We start from the raw sequence: 19752 nt of genomic DNA on the forward strand, positions 1-19752 counted from the left end.
GGATGGAGCCCACGTGGGGCTCTGCACTCAGTGTGCAGCCTGCTGAGGAGTCTCTCTCCCATTTCCCTCTGCCCTCTACCCCACTTGTGGCCTCTCTCTCTCTCTCTCTCTCTCAAATAAATAAATAAAATAAAATAAATAAGGAAGAGAATTCTTAAAATGTTAAAATAGAAAAAAATTTAAAATACCACTACCAATCCTCCAAAAATTATGTGTATTATTTTTTAAAATTGTTTTTCCTGTTCTTTATTTTTGAGAGAGACAGCACAAGCAGGGGAGGATAAGAGAGAGGAGGGAAACACAAAATCTGAAGCAGGCTCCAGGCTCTGAGCTAGCTGTCAGCACAGAGCCCGACACAGAGCTCGAACCCATGAACCACAAGATCATGACCTGAGCCGAAGCCGGACGCTTAACCAACTGAGCCACCCAGGTGCCCCCAAATTATGTATATTATTAGAGAGCATTCACAAATGCCTATATAATTATCTTCTATAAACCAAACCTATCCTTAAATTACAATGTTGTTTAGAAATTGGAAGATCATTGCAATTGCAAAAGAGAAAACTGTCCCTAAGAACTTGAGCCTGGAATCTGACCATTTCTCACAAAGGAAAAATGTACTATACTTTTAAAACTAACAGATACAAAGCATTAAAATTAAAAACTTTCTCTTTCCTTTATTTCTGTCAGTATATCAATAACGCCTAAGAGGCACAATGACTGGCTTTATAGAACGAATAAATAAATAAATGAAAGAGTGAACATAAAAAAACTGATACATCTCAGTAGGAGTCAACATCTAAAACATAATGTTCATTCATTTGACAAAAATTTATTAAGCATCTACAGGGGGTTGAGGGAAGAGGACAGAGCTGGACAAATTAATTTGAGCATCATCAGCATGTAGATGGTATTTAAAGCCCCCATGAGTTCCCATCCTGAAAATTCTGCAACATGGAGGCATCTGGAAATATAAAATGTATTACATTCTAACTTCAAGAAAAGTGCAAATTCAAATCTACTTATAAGAGGGATTCCTAAAGAAAGGTAAATCATTTTAACTATTTAGGTTTTCAGTTCATAAATATCCCTCAAATGATTCAGCAGTGCCATATTGACCTGTTTTGTTTTGCTTTTTATGTTTTTTTTTTCATTGTTTTTGAGAGAGAGAGAAAGAGAGAGGGGCATAGAATTTTAAGCAGGCTCCACAACGTCAGTGCAAGGCCCGACACAGCGTTCAAACATGAACCATGAGGTCATGACCTGAGCCAAAATCAAGAGTCAGATACTTAAATGACTGAGCCACCTAGGAGCCCCTGTTTTGCTTCTAAAGAAGTGTACTGGTTCACATTCCAGATTACATACATTCAAACTGTATTTTTTTTAAAAAGCACTAAGCCATGACGCAAGATGTACAGTTGATCCTTGAACAGCATAGATCCACTTATACCGATTTTTTTTTGAGAACTACAGTTACTGCATTTCCTCTTTCTTATGATTTTCTTAATAACATTCTCTTTTCTCTAGCTCACTTTATGGTAAGAATACAGTATACAGGTAGGTATAATACACAAAAAATGTGTTAGTCCATTGTTTATGTTATCAGTAAGGGTTCTGGTCAATAGTAGACCATTACTAGTTAGATTTTAGGAAAGTCAAAAGTTACACATTGACTTTCATCTGCACAGGGTATTGGTACCCCAATCCCTGTGTTGTTCAAGAGTCAAATGTATATTTCTCTGTACCACAAGGTACAGTTTAATCTTATGAGAAGATCATGTACATCTTCCCTTTGAGTTAATATGAGGAATTAAGCATTTTCGACTTTTCCATGATTTAAAGATTTAGATATTTTTGGTCTCAAACCTAACATTGAGTTTAATTAGCTATTTTAGATCTTGATTTTTTAATGATCTTGGTCCTAGTTTGTGGAGAAAGTTTTAGTTTTATATCTCTATCAACTTTCAACTTTTATCCTAAATATACATAATTTAAAAAAAAAGTGAATCCTGACTCATATTTAAGAACTGCATTTGTTCTCACTTATTTGATATTAAAATATTAGTTTTTATGCTGCTTCTGAATCACCAGAATATATTGTTTTATTATTTGTAAATTTTTGATCAAATTGTTATAAGAAAGTATACTTTCTTTTTAAAATTATAAATTCAATATTAATAGGGTAAAAAGTAAAGAAACTACAGATAAAATGTTTACAGGTTTGCATTTGGACATATCCCCTAATGCGTGGTTTAGTTAATAAATTATGTGATTTCTTTAAGGCATACTATGAAAGCACAGCACATTACTTTATAATTGGGATAAAAATGAATCCCTCAGCTATAATTTGTTTGACAGAATAAAATAAAGGCTGTAGGTGAAAAAAATATACCAACCACTCTAGAGTGTAAAAAGAAAAAGAAAGTAGCTACACCCTCATTCACTGTCATTGCCAATATATTGTAGTGTTCTATTAGTTTAATTCTTCCTGCAAAGAAGGGCGAAGTCACTGAAAACTTTCAGCTACACATGTATTCTTAAAGTCAGTTTCACAGCTAAAATCACTAATTAATCTATGAAAACAACCATTCCACAGCAAGCGCTTAAAACCTGTATCAATTACATTTATTTTATTATCTTTTAAAAGCCACAGTTGAATTTCACATGAGTCACTTTCCAAAGAACAGCAAAGCTGAAAACATGGTACTAAAAGTACTAGCGGTATGCCCAGGAAGCAAACCCATTCTCAGCAAAGAATCAGTTTTCGGAACTGCCCACCACATATGCTCAAACAGAAAGTTCCACCGTCCAATGGGTGTGACGCTGGAATAGAGAGTGGTCCTGGACCCCAGCGCCTTGGGAAGAATTTGCTAGTCATATTTTAGTGTACATTAACATAGAAGAATGACTTAAAAAAAAAGAGACAAAAAGAAAAATAGAAAGCTTGAGAGAAAAAGTTGATAGAGAAAAATGTCACAGGTCCTTGCTACACAAATAAAGTACAATGAAAAAATGCCACCAATCCACTGACGACTCCTCCATGAAGGATACACTGTCTTATCAGTGTAGAATTGATTGTAACATTTCTTAAACATATGGCATTCTTCCTAAAGAATACAGCAGTGTTTTCATTCAGCTAAAGTAATCTCCAAGTAATCTGCTAAATGGGTTTTACTATGACGCGTTACAAATGAGATCATTGCTGTCAGGCAGATCGGCCACATATATTACTATCGTAAAGAATAATGGGCAAAACATGCACTTGTTGATGAACAGGAAAAGAAAGAAAAAGCAATGACAGGATTGCAACAAAATTCTCTTGTTTTCATATAGAAAGAACTGTCATTAAAAATTTACTGTAAGGGTTTCGTGCTACTGAACCATCATTTCAGTTTTTAATAAATTAACCCAATTCTCTCTGCAGTATAAATAACATTGAAATATCTTACTATATTTTATATTGCTAATAAAATTAGAGATCCTCAGAAAAAATTATGCTGAGTGATATCATGCACAGCATCCTGCTATAAATAAAATATAATCAGATTTGTAATGAAATGGATTTTCCTAATATCGTATTTGAAAACATGATTCAGTATAAGTCTTAAAAATCTTCTGCCTTACTTAAAAATAGATGAACACAATACCCAGCACCAATTATGTTGTAAGCTTTGAGGAATAATTTTTGAAATAAGATTTTCTTCAAAAAAATCACTGAAATGTCACCTAGAAATTATGCTCTCACATAAAGGTCTTTATGTCTAAGGAGGGCTTTGCTTCAATACTTGCCTAACAAGCATGTAGGTTAAGTGACACTGCTTGCCTGGGAGAGTGTGGAAATGGCTCAAATACAAATTCAATGTCAGTGACTAGAAGCCACCCATCCTCCCCCAAGATCCAACTTCAAAACAGAAATGGCCAACATGGTCATCTAACTCAACACCCTGCCCTGTATTTTGCCTCTCTCTTCTATGTATTTGTACCACCACATGATTCAATCACGTCCTTTCTCCAGTAACTCATTACTAATATAGGAGTTGTTTCTGGTGGAAACAATCACTGTGCTAACCGGTCTTTGACCACTGCCTGCTGTGATGACGCTGCCATTTACCCTAAAGATCCTTGAGAGATACCAGCCGGGGCAAGGGCTGGGTTCAAGATTCTGTACAGCAAAATCAAATCCTTTGTACCGTGTTATTCCTTTGTTCCAATCAAGCTCTCTGCGATGCCTCAGGAACACGCCATTCACTCAAATCAAAGCAAAATAATGAGCTCTTAACACTATTTCTCTATAGTCTTTTATGTCATACTTTTCCTAAATGGTTTTTGATCCAAGTTTCTCTAGAAAATCTTTTCAATTGATTCTGGTTCAATCTTTTCTCGCATTGTTGGTGTTAGCATTGACTTAACTTATCACTCTGGTCTTAATACGATTACGAACTTATTTCTGCCTTAAAGCTTTAAACTGTTCTAAATGTTAATTGAAAAAAAAATTTAACCATGTATCTTTATAGATTGTTTCATTGCAACAATAAAATTCCATGCACACTGAAGGAATATGTGCACATGTTTCTGAAAAATCAAGGTCAGGATTGGCACCCAATGTGACAGACAAGGAAACTGAGGCCCCAAAGGGATGCAGAGATGCCCAAAGTCACACTGCAAACTAGGAAAAGAGTTCAGGTCATCTCATAGCTAGTTTAGGAAATTTCAATGGGCCTGTGCTTGGATACATCTAGAGAAACTGAAATTCTCAGACCTACAAGTTCACTTTGTGTAAATCCTAAGTGAGACATATAATTGAATGCCTGTTGAATGCTCTTTTGGTTACTTAATTACATTTTACTAGAATTTATTGAATTTTTATTATGTACTTTATCTCACTGGTTTTCACAACCAGCATGTGAGGTAGGTGTTATCATCCTCCTCTTTAAAGGAAACCTCAGGGGGAATTTCATGATTTCACAGGCCATATAGCAAGTAAGTAGCAAAGCCAGACTTCAGACCCAAGACTCTTTACCACACCCAGCCACCCCAAAAACTTGAGGAGCCAAAGACAGTCAGTCACTCTTACGCTTTTATACTTGCAGCAGCTGGTTAAAACATCTTTGTTGAAATAAATACGGTAAATCTTGCATTGCCTGCAGCAGTGAGGTCCAAAGGACACTGTTCCCAAATGGAACTTGTCTATGAAGCCCAGGAATCTAGACACAGGTCAAGAACTGATCTCAACCATTGGAAAGGATCATAAAAACTACCCACATACGTAGGACACTGCTGATATTTCTAGGTGCAGTGGTACTCCAGAAGTCAAAACTGTCTGTCCTGACATATGCAAATACTGCCGGGAAACAGCAGAAACATGTCAAACTGTCCGAACCCAATCAGAGGGTAAAACAGCAAGAATTCATGGCATGCATTTATCTTTTATAATAATGTGGCTCATAGTTTCTGGCCCTATTTTTCTGCGCCTCAGCCTCCATTTTAAAAATAAGAAAAAAACAAGTCACTTTTAATATGTCCTTCCCATACAGGATCTTACATATTTTAGTGACATTTTAAGAAATTGCTACCATGATAGCGTACTGATTTGCTCAGCAGTAGATTGTAAGATTGTGGCAATGCTGGATGAATCAGGGAAGAGAAGGCTGATTATGAAAAGCAGAAAGCTCCTATTTAGGCAAAAAACATCTTGGTAATCAACAATGATGAGAAGGCTTAGAAAGGGTACATGACAACTTGATGGTGCTTTTATAAAATGGGATGCAGTTTTAACTTGGTGGAGTTTAGCAGGGGTTCTCTTTAAAAGGAAATTCACAAACCTGACAAGCATTATTTGATTGTGTACAGTTTTCATCAGTGCTAGTCTGATTAGATTTAATAAACTAAATTTGGGTTGTCTGGCATCCAGAAAAAAGAAGTAACCTTCTTTTTTTTAAAAAAGAAAATACAGCTTCTACTTCACCAAGCTAGAACAGGCTTTAGATATGCGGTACACCCTCAATGGACAACACGCTCTTTTCAGGATTCCCATTACGTGTCCTCATAAGTGCACCCTCCCCTCGGCACGGCCTGCGTCATCTAATCAAGGATGCACTGATATGTCTAGCAACCCAACACTTCAGGAGTCCTGGAAGGATATGGAACAAGAATTATTAAAATAACAATGAAGAAATTGAACCCATCATATTATCAATTTTAATTTTACACGAATCATTGTAAGTTCCAAATATCTTACAAATAAAACCCAAATGCAAACACACACACACACACACACACACACACACACACACAACCATAGGAGCTAAATGGAAAGACTTAAAAAAAACAAACAAGCAAACACAGTAATCCTTCAAAACACAAGATAAATACTAGATAACTCTGAAATAATATTTATAATCTCTACTTAGAGCCATTCAAGTAAAATGACAGATGAGTGGAAGCATATCTTAATTATAATGTTAAAGCATTTTAGGCATCAGCTGGTTCATGGACTGTGTGACATACTTTCTGTAGCAAATAAATCCCCTTTGTAAAAAGTCAACAGCGATTACTGTTCGGTCCAAGATCTGTATAAGGCTTGATCTGCCTAATTTTTCTTCAACATATACCCACACAGGTAATCAAACCACACAAGCCCCATAACACCAAACATGGAAATGCAAATAATATGCAAAGTATATTTTTTGCTTCCCCCTTAACTACATCAACTTTATGATTATATATACATACATATATATATATGTATAAAATAAACATACACATACCCAAACATAGTAAAAACAACACACAATTCTGATTTTTTTGAAATGCTTAATTTGGCATTGAAATCAGCCATGTCCACTTATGATTTTGAGAGTGCCTTTCACAAAACTACTTCTCTAGATCCTTTCTTTACTACTATACTCCTAATTCTTGCACTGTTCATTTTAATGCATTATTGTTTCATAATACAATACTCCAAATTGCAAATTACATTTGGCTCAAGAAGTGATTATGAGAAATACTATCGCTGCTGCCTTTGAGCGAATAGCTCTGATAATAATGAGAGATTGATTGAGCTCTAAGCAGCCCAAGTGATGAGAAGGGTCAATTTGAACATTTCTATTAAGCTTCTTTTGTTAAACCCAACACTTTGCCAGGTCAGAGGCAAATAATCATACCCTACATCTGGTTACCATGGTTTTCCTTTTCCTAAGGCATCAGAACAATTTAGCAAGTGGTACTGCCCCAAAGGCAGTCTCCATAAGAAATGCTAATGAGACCTAAGTCAAAAAACACATCTATTCAAAAAGGCATTTGAAAAAAGAAAAAGTAAAAGGTGGAAAGATATTTTATTATACACCTTTTTTTCTGTTAGGACAAAGAATTAGCTTTTAGTATCAAAGATAATCCTAATAATTTCTGTTGCCATATGCCTATCTGATATTCAAACTGCATCCAGGTTGTAAACCCTTATGTGGCAATGCAAACACAGGCACAATTTAAGAATATCTCTTTTGAGTTGGAAATATTCACCCTCAATTTAAATATGCATTGCAATTCAAATTCAAAGTTTTGACTACTAATAGGAGATTATTTAGTTACAGGTACAGCTGAAACACTCTCAATATGTTCTCTGCTTCTATGTTTACAGAGCAGATGAAAGTGACAAAGACAGAAAATATGGTCATTGAAGTCTAGGGGAGGGGTGGGAACAGACCTTTGGTATAGCTCCTGGAAACTTTGAAAGATTAAAACTTCCCCAAAGATCTCATTATCTGTAAAGTTGAGGTGTCAGTCAGCACTTTTTTCTGTTGCTGATAGGGAATAATTTCTGTTGATTCAATTTCTTAGAGAATGCTCTCCACAGAGTAAATTAAGAGGCACAGACTTTCATTTTTAATCTTTTGCATATTCAGATTTAATATTGGGGAGCTGACACATTTTATAAGGCCCAATAGAAGTCCTGCAGGGTGTAAGCTGGAGGCCACACCTAATTGGCGGAGCAGAAAAGAGCCAGGCAGGATTCCTGCCGGCCTCCAAGCCCAAACTCACTCTTCCTGAGTCATACAACCCTCTTAAGGAACAAAGGACATTGGTCATATATTTGGGTAAACTCAGTGTTCCTGCAGCACACCTCAGTCCTGACAAGTTTAACACATACAGAAGACGATGGTGTGACACCGCAAAATGGCAATGGCTCTTCTCAGGAAAGGTTCTTTACTCTTCTGTGCTGTGATTCATTCCCCCAGGATGCACATTTTATGACTCAACTGTGGTTTAGAACCCAGCTGGTAACTAGGATCCGAAATCGTAGGATGGTTTTCGGGGACAGAGTGACAAGGGTTTAGAACAAGGGGACATGCTTAGTGTCTCATCTCCAATCGGCACAGCCCCAACGGAAAGGGGAACATGAAATTTGACAAATGGCAAACCACCACATTTTTCCTTATTTGACTAAATAGTTGAACCAGCGTTTAAATATAGAACTTGTTGATTTGTGCATTGGCCTGGAATTCCTCTCATCCAGCTTATTTCCATCCCCTAAGAGCTGTCTCGTCTGCACTGCCTGCTGTGTGGTCTGGGGCTCCATGGACTCAACGGCGAGCACAAGCCAAAATGTAGACCTCCGTAAGAGTACGCCCTGTTTGTCCAATAAACCGTCTTGCAACTGGAGCCAATACCACGGATATCAGTTTAAATTCTCAAGTCTCCCCAGTTATGGTTGCTTTTACAGGATATCATTAAGCTGCTTTTCCTTGGCTGAGGTCTGAAACTGTCTGGCCTAAATGAGTGTGTAATCATGGGGTATTAGCAAATCTCACTTTGTTGAGGAGAGTATATAATATAAATAGATCTATTTCTACTCCTCAATGATAGAAATAACCTATACATCTTTTTAAGCAAAGGCACTCAGAATACGTATCTAGAAACTAATAAACTAATGCAGGAATAATTAATCTAAGGGAAGAAAAGCCCGTAAGAAAAGAACTTAATGAATAACATGAGCTGACAGACATACAGCACCTTAAAATTCCACGAAAGCTTTCCATACGTATTCTTTCCTTTAGTGCTTAGAGGACCCTGAGAAAGCTGATGGGGGACGTGTCAGAGGGGGTAGCGCTGGGCTGGGACGAGAAAGCTTCAAATCTACATCCCCAGTTCTTTCTACCACAGAATACTCATCTCCCTCTTAGATTGACCTCAGCCTCTTTGAATATCTCTTAGGTTCTTCATGTAATTTTATATGTTGGCAGTTCATAAAGTAAAATCTTTATTTATTACACTGAAATCATATTAAAAATAAACTTTAAGGAGGATCACACACTATGTAAGCATCTTCAATGGTAAAACACCAAGTGGACTATAAAATACTTGGAAGTTTTCAATGTAATTTTAACTCTTCAGCGTCCACTAAAACACACGAGGCAGTGTTCCTACATACTGAGTAACAACTAAAAGAAGTTGCTGATGGGGGATCCAAGGAGAATAAAGCAGAAGATACTGAAGCATTCGTGTAGCTTATCTGAAGGTCAACAACTCAAGCACATGTCACATAGCAGCAGGTTTGGGGAAGGACAAGATTTTTTCAACTGTGGCATTATTGAAATTTTGGCGCAGACAATCCTGTGGGGCGGGGGGGGGGGGGGGGGGACAGGCTTTCTTTGGCATCATAGAATGTTCAGGAGCATCTATGGCCTGTACCCACCACATGCCACTGGCACCTCTCCCTGCTGGTGAAAACCAAGTGAGCCATCAGACACTGCCAAAAGACCCTGCGGAGCCAAACCCTGAGGGCTGAGAACCCCTGAGCGAGTGTTTAAGATAAATAACTAAGTTCAATGCAATGGCTTCATTACTTACAAAGAATAAGAACAGGGCTCAAAGAACAGTAAAATGCATATTGGTCCTCACCCAAGAATGCCCAATTTATTTAAGGACTAATTCCTAAACAGTAAGAAGAAAGTCTCTTTCGACTGAGATGGCCAAGATTGAATGAATACAGATGACCATCTAAGTCCCAGAAAACAAGATCTAGCATGCTGTCACCCAAGAATACATTTGGGGAATGTAACCATAAAAACCAGGAGTTTAAAATGGCACCAAAGTCAGTATCATCCACGTTAGTATACTGACTGAGTTTGCACTCCAAAATCAGAAAGATGTAGGTTATTTGAGGTGTGACAATTGGCACTATGAAATAATAAAAATACTATCTATAAAAATATAGTAGTAGCAAAGATGAAATGCAATCATATTCTTAAACATGTAGCGCACTGTTAGCAGAAATCATTACTTGATACATAATAGATACAATTTTCTAACAAAAATACTCATATATTCATTTCTTCTTCCATTTCTAGGTAGCTCCTCTAGGCTAAGTTGGGAAGACAATGACCATTTCAAGTGGTAGAAAGAATAAGGTTTTCCAGTATTTTGTGGTCCACTCCCTGTTTATTTGGTTAACCCAAAATGATCTGGCCAGTTGTGGCTGGTCTTGGCCAGCACAGCAGAATGAGGGTGAACAGTAGCCCAGGGCTATAAAGCAGCTCCAATTTCAGAGGCCTGAGGCCACCTGTATTCAGAAACTGACTCAGAGAGGTTTCCCAGGAGCAGACGTACCACAGCAGGTGCTGTCTATTCAGTATTCATCCTCCTTCTCCTCCGTAGAAGTAGAACCCTAATTTGGCAGGGAGAGGAAATGTGCCTCGTTGAGATAAAACTACTTTCCCTGGACTCCTTTGAGAACAGGAACGGAAGACAGTAGAAGACAGCAGTTAAGAGCGTAAACATTTGGAGCCATATTTCTGGGTCAAAATCCCGGCTTTTCCTCTTCCTACCTATGTGATGCATAGTCACATGACTAACTCTGCTCGGACAAGTCACTTAACCTCTATGAGTCTCAGTTTCCTCTTTAGTAAAATGCAACCACCCTCATAGGTTTTACTGAGAATTAAAGGAATTATACATTTGATCTGTATTGGCACAAATAGGCTCTCAATAAGTACTATTTTATTATCATTGTTATTGATAAATTCTGGCCAATAGAAATTGATATGGGACTTCAGAATGATTGGTAGAAAGAGGCTGACTGCTGTGAAAGTTCCCCTTTCTCTTTTCTGCCTCTTCTTACTTAAAATTCTGACAAGATGGCTAGAGTTGTAACCATGAAGTGACAACAAGGGTAGAAATATATGTTTAAGACACTCGCGTTCCTAGTGGCATTATTCACAAAAGCCAAAAGATAGACTCAAACTAAGTGTCTATGGATGGATGAATGGATAAACAAAATGTGAGCTACATGGACAATGGGATAGTATTCAGCCTTGAAAAGGATGGGAATTCTGACACTTAACAACAGCACAGATGAATCTTGAGGACATCATGCTAAGTGAAATAATAAGCCAGTGACAAAAACAGAAATACTGTGATTCCACTTATACAGAGTATCTAGAAGAGTCAAATCAAATGCAGGGAGACAGAAAGCAGGATGGTGGTTGCTATGGGTCAGGGAGGGGAAATGGGGTTGGTATTGAAAGGATACAGAGTTTCAGTTGTGTGAGATGAAGAGGGTTCAGAGGTGGACGGTAAGTGGTGCCTGCACAGCAATGTGAATGGAGTTAATGGCCCTGAACAGCACACTAACAGATGGTGAAGGTGGTAAATATGACTATTTTACCGCAGTTTAAAAAAAAAGAAGGAAAAACATAGCAAGGATGACCGAAGAAGCAGGAGGCAGGGACTTTGCTGACGCTCTGGGCCCACCATGCAAGCCTTAGACTGCCAATCTCCAGACTTCTTTCAGAGACAAACAACCCCTGTCTTGTTTAAACGACAGTTACTTGGGCCTGTGCTACAACCAAAACAGTATGTTACAGATAAAATCATGGAAATAAGAAGGCAAGAAAGAGAGTCTCATACATTTGGCTTCCCAAACAGGAAAAAGGAAAATATATTCTTTGCAACATCTCTGTAAATGATCCTATCTTCACATCCATCCTTCACTATTCAGCCCTCCAAGTCTCTGCAGCTAATTTACTCCTGAAGACATCACCCTCAAAGTCCACCCACGGTGGCCAACAGCCTTCCGAGAGGCTGAGACAACTGAAAATGAAGCCTCCTCTCTTCAGGCCAACATTGCTGTTCCAGTGGAAAGACTTTCAGCATGAAATTGAGAAGAAAACAGCATCCCAGGAGTCAGAAATGATTTTCATTTTCTCCTCATTGTTTCTGATGCTATCTGGGTACTCTACAGTTGGTGACTAGAGACGCCTTCACACACTCTCTATTATTTTGACTATTAAGAAGTGTCTTCTCTCTAAATTAGATGGCTGCCTATCAGCTCTATGTATATACAACAGCAGAGGACACTTCTAAATGAAAAGGTATTTTCCCATTGCTGACCAGAATATCTGAAAATATATGAACATTTTGCTTTAGTGAATTACATGATTTCCATCTCACGAGAAAAATATTGTTCAAAGGAATTTTGCCAGACTAAATAGGATAAGGATCTACCCTAAGAGTAGCATAAAATTTTTACAGCAAAGGTAATAAGACCCATATAAATAAAACTATATTTAAATATGGGACCTTACTAAAAAAAGAATTCCATAGGGAAAATGTTATATACATTTTCCGCTACTTACTCATTAAAATTGAGATGGAAGATCTAAAATTTAAGGAGGAGCCCATTTAAAGACTATAATAGCATCTATGACCAAACAATAAATAGCTAACTAGCTTCATTTTCTACTTTTTAAAAGATAATACTTAGTTTATAACATTTTATTATTGAAAATATAAAAGAAATCAAAATTGTCACAGCAGGAAATACATCATAATTCTCTACTTTCATGGGAAATATATTTCCAGCAAGAAATCTAGTTGAAATGATTTTGAATGCAACAATGACTATAAAGTGCATAATACACAGGAATGATTGATGATATTAAATATGCCTGTAAAAATAATAAAAAGGTTTTAAAAATGATGCAGATAGGCAGAGCACAGCCAGGAACCCTTCAGAAAAGCCAACAAACTAAAAATAATGGGCACACGCTCAATATACCAATTTCAACAGTTTACATAAAGCATTAATAGTTTGAATGTATCCACAACTTTATATCCCCTTGGATAGAACATAAAAGATGAAAAGTGTTGCCTTGAAACACAAAGATATCTGTAAACTGCAGTTTATTCAAGTTTTTTTTTTAATTTTTTTGAAGCTACAGGGATGGAGACACTCATGCATCTCGAGAAAACCGGTTCTTAGAAACAGTCTGAAAACGTATGCAAGTATAGAGTGAGGACTCCAACTTATGTGTTAAATGGTTAAGTGTCACAATTAAAAAAAAAAAAGCTTTTAAAGAAAGTAATTTTAAAGCTAGCATTTTGAGGAACTAAGCTATTTATCTGACCTAAGTACTTCTCTGGTTTTGTAAACATGAGAGAAAATTGGAACGAAGGTATTATCATAATTCAGAGCAGCTGATGTCATCGGGATCAGACCTCCTCTGGTCACATGCTCTGCAGTGACACACCTGCCAAAAAGTAGGGGAAAGATAAGAGAGAGAGAGAGAGAGAGAGAGAGAGAGAGAGAGAGGGCATGAGAACTCCTCTCTCCACTGAAAGAAGTGATCACAGGGTCAACAAAACCAATCACTGAATTTACTTCTCTTCCAAGTTATATTTTGGTAACAATTTACTTAAAAAAATTAATCCCTCATATCCTAATTTCTGTAATTCTTTGTGAAAATCTGCAATTGGGATTAATGTGCCACTTAAAATGTTATTTCTGTTGCTTGAAAATATAGAAAGCTGGCAGTGGTTTCTGTGTGTAGAGTATTAGGAAAAAAGAGCTTGCTTCTTAACATAGGAATTAAAATATGATATCCTGAACTTAGAACAAGTATTATGTCAAGAGATCCTATCTCTACTGGCATCACACAGAAACACCAAAGTGTATGACGTAAGACAGGTAACCATTCAAAACTGGTCTGTCGACATCTACTGATCCCAATAATTCCTATGCAGCCAAGGCCATGAGTCCCTGTGACGACTCAGCAGAATCACTGTTGATCACATCCCTCTAATCAATAAAAAAGCATTCTTGCCTTGGCATTAACGACCATAATCTTCTGGTTTCCTTCCATCGGCAGCAGGCTCTGCTAGGTCTCCAAAAGCTTCCACACTCCATTCCCCACCCTAAGCTGCCCCTGATTTTTGAAGGGTCCTCAGAACTCTGGCCTTCACCTGCCCCTCCTCTCCTGTACCCACACGTCCCAGACAGCCCTTCTGTGAATACTGCCATGGCTTCAAATGCCACCTTTTCTGTCTTGGACTTCAAATCTCTGCGGCCCCTCCCCGTCATCTGCTCACCAGCAACTCTTACTGGGTGTATTCCAGAAAAGCACAAGTCCGAGGCCCTGTGTCCAATACCATGTTCCTCCAGGGATTTCTAGTTACTGTACCATTATCAATCTTGTTTATCAGGCCAAAACAGTAGGAATTATTTCTTACTGTTTTTTTCTCTCTCATTTTTTACATCTATCAAATCACTAGGTCCCCTGGATACCTTCTGAGAAACACGTATCATACCTCAGTCCCCAAGGCCACCACCATGGCTGGCTGTCATCGTTCCCACAGCTGCCCAGCAGAGTTCCTGGCACACGCTCTGGGCCGGCTCTTTAGTTCACACACTGCTGTTACAGCCATCTTTTAATTTCCCAAAAAATGTAAATTTATCAAGCCATTCTCTTCAATGGCTTCTCTTTATTCTTAACATCTGGTACAAACTATATCATGAGCTCATTACAAGGATCCACCTGCCTCCCCCAACAGCTCCTCCCTCCCGCCTGCCTCCCCCCCAGCCCCAGCCCAGCCTTGCAAACATTCAGCATTTCCACCACCTAAATAGTATTTTTCAACTGTGCATTGCAACCCATTAAAGGATGTAAAATTGATTCAGTAGAACTCACCTAGCATTTTCAAAACAAGTGAATCACAGAATAATAACAGTAACATCAAAAGCAGCTAACGTTTACATAGTGCTTTCTTTTCTTTGTGTGAGGAGGGAGGGGTTCTAAGGTGCTTTGTACATATTATTAACCCATTTAGCTTCAAAACAACGGTGCGAGGCAGGTCCTACTCTTACCCATGCTTCACAACTGAGAAAAGTAAAGCACAAAGAGCTCAGCTAGCTTGCTCCAAGCACAAGGCTCGTGAGCGTGCAGCCGGGGTTTGGACCGTGGCAATCTAACTTCAGAGCCCAGGCTCTTACCCCCCACCCACCGCGGCCTGCAGCAAGGTGCGTCAGGGCACGCCACCCAGAGGAAGGGAGGGTAGTACTCGGTGAAGCGTCTGTTGTGGTTGCTTGTGTGTGTGTGTGTGTCCACTGGCCTGCAAGGTAAAAGAGGTTTCTTACTGAGGATCAGGTCAAGAGTCTGAGTCCCACTCATGCAAAATGCTCTTTCTCCCCAAACCCCCTTGAAAAAGAGAAAGCAAAACATCTCTTGAATCTCACTGTAACGCCATCTTCTGGAGGGAGATCTGACTCCTAGTCTGGGCCGGCTACACTCGCCCAAAGCCCCCCACTACAAGGGCCACCGTGGTGGTGCCTCATCTTCTCTGTCATGCCCAAATCCCCATCACCCGGGAGGGTGCCCAGCTTACAGTAGGCCTTCAGTGAACACTTGTCGAATGTACAAATTAATGGTTTTACTTCCAAATTACTAAGAAATCATAGGCACTCCATAACCAGCCTTGAAAAAACTCCACTTGCTCACCACTAGAAATGATTTTTGCCAGGTGAGCAGTAAAACGCTCAGAAGCTACTGCAACGCCCTGGTTATCCTTTGTGTAAGGCATGTGGGTGCCTGTTTTCCTGAGCTTGCCTCAGAGTGTATACCACACAGCTGGCAGGGAGAGGGGCATGGGGGCTGGGTATGGTGGGAGAAGGGATTCCCGGGAGCATGTTCAGGGCCAGACGCCCACACACGCCCCCCTTGGAAACCCGCCCTTCCCACCAGGAGAGCCCATGTAGGGCATGTGCAGCACCAGGCTCCACCTCGCAGGCTGCAGACTTCCTGGGCTCCAGATCTGCGGCTCTCACCAACCGGTTTGCAGAGGCGCAGTGGAAGTTAATCTTTAATAGGTACTTAGCATTAAGTGCTGAAATATGATTGCCCGTCAGGAGATTTACTGCTCATTTGCAAATACTTACCTGAATGTTGGGATGCCTCACACCAGATTTATTTTCAGGCAATCACCTTTCCCCCAGCATGGCTAGGACCACTCAGGTATATAGCAGACAACGTTCTGCATAAATGATTATCAGTGCTTTGTCAGTATGCTCTAAGCATTTGGCTGTTGCTATGTTCTAGAAAGATCATCAAAGGAAAATGTCCATCCTGTTAGAATACCTTTCTACAGTGGGTCCAAAGTTTACTTTCTTAAAACTTCCAGAATAAACCTATCCTATGATTAAACTGATGCTCTAATTTCAATTAAAAAAATTTTAGTACTATACCATAAAAAAATACAAGAAAAATAAGAAACCTGAAATTCTAGTAAACTAGGTATGCTTTCCTAATGACTAAAGCAGTTATAAAAGCAGGGATTAGAGAAAAGATTATTTCTCTACAAGCAGCAGTGGAAATTTCCCAAGGCCACGTACGAGGATCAAGACAGACACAGTGCACAGAGGTGCCCGAGAGGCAGGCAGCCCCGAGCCCGACTTGTCTTCCAAGAGGCAGGGCCCTAAAGGCTGAGACATGGTCTCCAGGGCACATCCAAGGAGCTGGCAGGTTTGCTAATCCAGGTGGCACTGACAGGGCATGGGAGAAAGTGACAGGAAGACAGCAAATATCAGAAGATTCATAGAGGAAATAAAGACTGTGAAAACCTTCTGAGAAAAAGAATGGCCTCAGGATTATTTTAACGGGATAAAATGAAAGAAACAGCAGGAGTAGAGCAAGATCTGAGATACAAGAAGGTATACAGTAGGGGGGAAATGAGGAATAAAAACAGTAAAGGACTTAAAGCATATATAGGACTATATGTCCATCTTGAAACAAGAGAGCAGGGGCAATGCTAACCTTGTTTGGTTTGGTTTTTTCCCTAAATCATCATTAATGTACTGTATACATTAATACAGTATAGACAGGTTTGAGGGTCAGGTGTGGGGGAAGAAATGTGGCAACTAGTAATTTTTAAATTAACAATAAAATTCCTGAGTCCTTAAGAAATGTTATGGGAGAGAAAGGGCCACAGACAGAGGATGCTAAAAAATCAAACAGAAACAAAAATTAAAGTCAGGCTTAGAGGAAACTAACTTCCACATCTCCTAGCCAGCAAAAGGGATCTTTATTTTTTCATAGCTACCATAGCAATGCCACCACACGTGATTAACCTCACAGTAATCTTCCCTGTTATACAGAGTTTAGGGCAGCAGAACACATTGGAAGAGGCTAGGAAGGAACATGGCCCTAAGGGTGGACCAATGTTCAAATTTAGTGTAGCTCTACCCCTCAACCCCTGTGTGACCTTGGCCATCAGGACCTCCCTGAACCACTGTGTTCAGTTTCTTTATCCATAAAATGGTACTAAAAAGAGCACCTCCCCTACAGGGATATTAATGAAGATTAAATGGGTCATTGAAATAACGTTCTTAGCAGACTATCCCCCAACATCAATATTCCGTGAATGCAAGTGCTAGCCATAGTACTGGTGGACGCACCACACATGAGGAATGCTTTTTCTCTTTAGGGAGGTCCTAATGGCCAGCATCGTCACCCAACAAAATCAGAAACATGTTCCAAGAGGTGATAATGGATAACTCTCTCAAAAGTTAGAAACAGAAGAGTATAAACAGAGAAATCTTCGTATAGAAAGTAGGGATATTACGTGGTGTCAGTTCAGTTCAAAGTCCCTGTTCCTTTGGACAGAGAATTGTAAACTTGTTCTTTTCTTTTTTTTTTTTTTTTTTAAGGTCTGAAATTGTTGTGTAGACCAGAGAGAAAGAGACAACATTTTCAACACAGAAGTGATGTAAGGTACAATATAAATATTCAAGATGGTATTGAAGGAGAAACTAACGAGGTGCAGTTGTCCTCACCCCCAAACTATACTTCACGTAAGAATCAGGAGCATCCCAGGCCCCTGGAGCTGCGGGGCCCTCGGTGCTCAGCTAAGGGTCCTCCCTCTAGGGCAGGTAGGGAAAAGAGAAAACCCCAGAGTGCCATCTTTGGTGGTGGCCCCTGCAGGTGACAAGGCCCTTAAGCCAATGTGGTTGTGGTCATCAGAAGGGAGGGGGCATTTCACCAGCTCACTCTCTGCAGCTGCTGCCCCAGATGCCAGTGAAGAGGAAAACCAGAGTTCTGATTTCTGTTATGGATAGAATCTTACCGCATCTCCTGAGCCTGACATCCTAAGGCTTAGGAAGGCATTAATAGAGCAATTTTACCATTTACTCCTTGCTTGCCTCTGTGATTCCTCAACTATACAACTCAAAGCCTGAAGGTTGGGGACTCTTGGCATGAAAGATTTAATTTGGAAATTGTATCTTTTTTAAAGTGTGATGTAACAGAGAATAGTAAATCATTTATGGCTATTAAGAGCAGGGAAAATGGTAACTTGAACAATAAACCAAAGGACATGATGGAGACCTCCGGAGCGTGAAAAGGCCTGCTCTCTGGGGACTGTCTGCTCAGTTACAGGCAGGCTTCGGAAGTGACGTCATCTTCCAAAGACAGGAGCGAACATCAACACTGCCCTGGGGTGATGGCTTGTCATAAATTGCAGAATTGCTTCAGGTCGAAATTCCACACATACACTGTCACCACTTACTTTGGGAACTTTATTTATTCATTCGACAAACACATCTGAGCCACATCTGGATTTTGCCAGAAGCATATCCGAGACAAGGATGCGGGGCAGTGGGATAATGGGATGGCAGGGAGTGGAGACAAGACTGGGGGCAGGAGGAATAGCTGCCCGAAAGGAGTGTTCTCAAGCCTGCTACCTCTGTGGCCAAGGGAACCCAAGCCTGAAGTGAACCCTGGGAGCAGGTTGGGAGGGGCTGCTCGGCTTCCCCACTTGGAAGGTGCACAGGTATTACTGCAGGGGTTTCCCGGCCGTCATGCAAAGGGCAGAGCTTCCTTCCATGGCCTGAGAGGTCTCAGGCATAGAAGCGGAGCCAGACTGGAGGTTGGGGGATGCGCTGAGGGCATACAGGTCCCCTGGCATCTGTTGCACTAACTGGGCACTGACTGTGCACCAGGCTGTCTACTGGGGATGTAGGGAAAAGGGTTCCTAATCCCTGATGGCTGTCAACCAATGATTAAACCAAGTGGGCACACCGGGTATCAGGCAGAGGTAAGTGCAAAGGAGAAAAGCAAGGCCAAAAAGTGGGAAAGGAAGTGTGGTGGGAGGCAGTGCTGTTTGGGAGAGTGGCTCATCCCCCTGAAAAACTGACCTTGGTCAACCTGTGGGTATCTGAGAGCAGACTGTTTCGAGTAGAGAGACAAGTGAGGACAAAGGCTAGAGTGGACCTGGAGTGGAGGGAAGAGAGGCCAATATGCAGCTGGAGGAAACTTAACAAAGGCGAGAGGAGCAGGAAGGAGGTCAGAGGGCTGGCGGGGAAGGCAAGTCTTGGAGGGCCCAATGGTGACTCTAAGGATTTTGACCTTTCCTCTCAATGGCTTGGAAGGCTGCTGGGGGTTGAGCAGAGGAGGGCAAGCACGTGACCTCTTGCTGCAGTGTTGAGAA

The 19752-nt window shown here is 40.0% G+C and overlaps 1 protein-coding gene across 1 annotated transcript in view; it reads right to left on the reverse strand.

The window, feature by feature from the left end:
- The window catches only part of PARD3 (par-3 family cell polarity regulator), a 524039-nt gene that overhangs the window by 166450 nt on the left and 337837 nt on the right, over positions 1-19752 (reverse strand). The gene's annotated exons all lie outside the window — the stretch shown is intronic.

Source organism: Suricata suricatta, chromosome 10, assembly GCF_006229205.1.
Source record: "Suricata suricatta isolate VVHF042 chromosome 10, meerkat_22Aug2017_6uvM2_HiC, whole genome shotgun sequence".
Lineage (NCBI taxonomy): Eukaryota > Metazoa > Chordata > Mammalia > Carnivora > Herpestidae > Suricata > Suricata suricatta.